The following is a 2660-nucleotide window of genomic DNA, read 5'->3' on the forward strand; positions in this document are numbered from 1 at the left end:
GATGTCAAAGATATCATTCAGGAAGAGTGTAAACGGTCATTACAAAGACAGAAGAGGAAGAAAAGACCAAAATGGATGTCAGAAGAAACTCCTTTTTCATTAGCATTTAAAAAATGTAAAGTAAATAAGGCTTTTTGAAAAATAGTTAAGAGGAGAAGATATTCGTCCCATCGCATCTCCCTGCTTCTGTTTTTTCAACATAGTTTATAAAGTCAAATTAGCCCTTTCTGTTAGAGCTTGTCCTTGGGGGATATATGGAATACTAGTAATATGATTAATGTTCTATTTTTTAAGAAACTCTTATGTTTTCTTAGAATTTTAAGTAGGATCATTATCAGTTTTAATACTTGATGGAAGACCCATCATATTAAAAGTTTCACTTAAATGTTGAATTACGTACTCTGATTTTTCTCCTGGCAAAGCAGTGGCCCATTGAAATCCTGAAAAAGTTTCAATAGTATGGTGAACATGCTGTAACTTCCCAAATGATGGAATATGAGTAACATCCATTTGCCATAATACATTTCGTCTGTCACCTCTAGGATTGACTCTTTTTTCATAAGGTGGTACATTAATGAGACCACATTGAGGACATCTATGTATAATTTCTCGAGCTTATTGCTGTGTAATTACAAATTTTTTTCATCATTCCCTACCAATAATTGATGTATTTTATCATTTAATTGTGATACTGGTCCTGGAAGGCCAGAAGGAGCTGGAATAAAAGTGATATATATAGGAGATTGTCATTGATATATTAAAACTTGTAACATAGTAAATAACATACTAATATTAGTATCTTGAGAAGGAATATATACTGTTTCTAGATTTTTGCAGTAAACTCAGCATATTGCCAATCGGTAACTATATTCAAGGGAAAGTTTTTATCTTGCAATAACATAATAATAGCTATAATTCAGCCTGTTGAACAGCAGTCAAGTTAGTTTTAACTACTTTTTTTTAATCTTTACCATTAGTATAACCTATATAAATTCATCCTAACTGGTAATATCCAATTAGTCCCTTTACTTGATTTCCTTTTTTATTACAAGCACTGCAAATGCAAGGACTAGTGGTTTTATATGACCTGCTAAATATTGTTCTTGAACTAATTGTTCTAAAATTTCTAATTTCTTTCTAGTTAGGGGCCACTGTTCCACCCAAATTGGTTTTTTTCTTTTAGCCAAGTTAAGGGGAGAGCATGAGGAACAATGGCCTTCATTATAAATTTGGATATCTTAATCCTTTTCTTGAAAGATTAAATTTAGGTTTTTGAAAACTAACAATCCCCTGATTCTTTTTACTCAGCACCTTATCTTTTGCTGGAGTTGAAATAGTGGGAATTTGCAGTGTTACTCCCCACTTGTCATATAAAGTTCTACATTCATTACTCCAATGATATCCTTTTCCACATTTTCTACAAAGCCCTGAAGGTGTGGATTTTTTCTATACATCTCTACTCTTCTTTCTTTATGACAATCTCTTTTCAAATGTCCTAATTTTCCACAATTGTAACATTTGATTTGAGACGAATTTAAAGTTCCTCTTAAAGCAGCAGCTAGTAGATTGGCTTGATAAGAACTAGTTCCAATGTCCATACAAGCACGTGTATATTCATCTAGGGAAGCATTCTGAGTCTTCAATGATCCAATAGCCTTTTGACATTCTGAATTAGCATTTTCATATGCTAAAGTTTTTAACAAAAGCTTACGAACTTTGGGTTGAGATACTGCTCTATCAGTTGCATCTTTTAACCTGGATAGAAAATCAGTATATTTTTAATTTTCAGATTGTGTTGTTCTGATAAAGGATTGATTTCCCTTTCTACCTTATCCCAGGCTTGCATACAGCAGAGCCTTACTTGTGCAATCACAGCATCATCATATTGTAACTGTGCTCGTACTCCAAGCCATTGACCTTTCCCCAACAATTGATCAGCAGTAACATTAACAGGAGGATTTCTAGGTAAATTAATCCTCTCCATATTTGTAGCTTCATCAGTCCATGTTCTAAACTGTAAATATGCTCCAGATTCCAAAACCATCCTGTCCAGACTCTCAAGCATAAGGAATTAACCTAAATTCTGTAGCTAATCCTTGTAATATGCCTCTTACATAGGTAGAATGCATACCATAAGCAACTATGGCTTGCTTTAATTTTTTTATAGTCTTATGTTGATACAATTGATACCCCTGGGGTCATTCTTGATCAGGAGGCATATCCTGAATTGTTACTGGAAATACAAAACCTCCTTTCCCCCAGTTAGATAAATCATCTTGCTGTGCCTGTTGTAAGGCCCTGGACATGGCTGTTAAAGGTTTCTTAAAAGTAGTTACTTCCACCGGAGCACGATTCATATCATTAAATTACATAGAATCTGGAACAGTTGCTGCTGATGGAGAATCCAATTTGTCTATTTTATTAGAAAGTTCTAAAATTTGTTTACTTAATTTCTTATAAGGACTAGCATACTTGATTATATCTTTCAATTCCTCCGGAGTTGGAGGTAGAGGATTCATAAGGAAAAGGGGATGGCGTATTCTCTTAGCTACTTCCTGCTGAAAAGGGACGCTGTAGGCTTCAGGGTGAAGATCTTCTCTCACTACTCTAAAGGGCCCCTTTGGCAGTAGGAAACACATAGACTATTATTGGAGGTTGAT

General features: G+C 34.4%; 1 protein-coding gene across 1 annotated transcript in view; it reads left to right on the forward strand.

Moving 5' to 3' along the window:
- GON4L (gon-4-like (C. elegans)) overlaps positions 1-2660 on the forward strand; it is a 138380-nt gene that overhangs the window by 128302 nt on the left and 7418 nt on the right. The window lies entirely within an intron of this gene.

This window comes from Elephantulus edwardii, unplaced genomic scaffold, assembly GCF_000299155.1.
Source record: "Elephantulus edwardii isolate Elephantulus edwardi_28Jun2011 unplaced genomic scaffold, EleEdw1.0 scaffold00176, whole genome shotgun sequence".
In the NCBI taxonomy this organism is placed as follows: domain Eukaryota; kingdom Metazoa; phylum Chordata; class Mammalia; order Macroscelidea; family Macroscelididae; genus Elephantulus; species Elephantulus edwardii.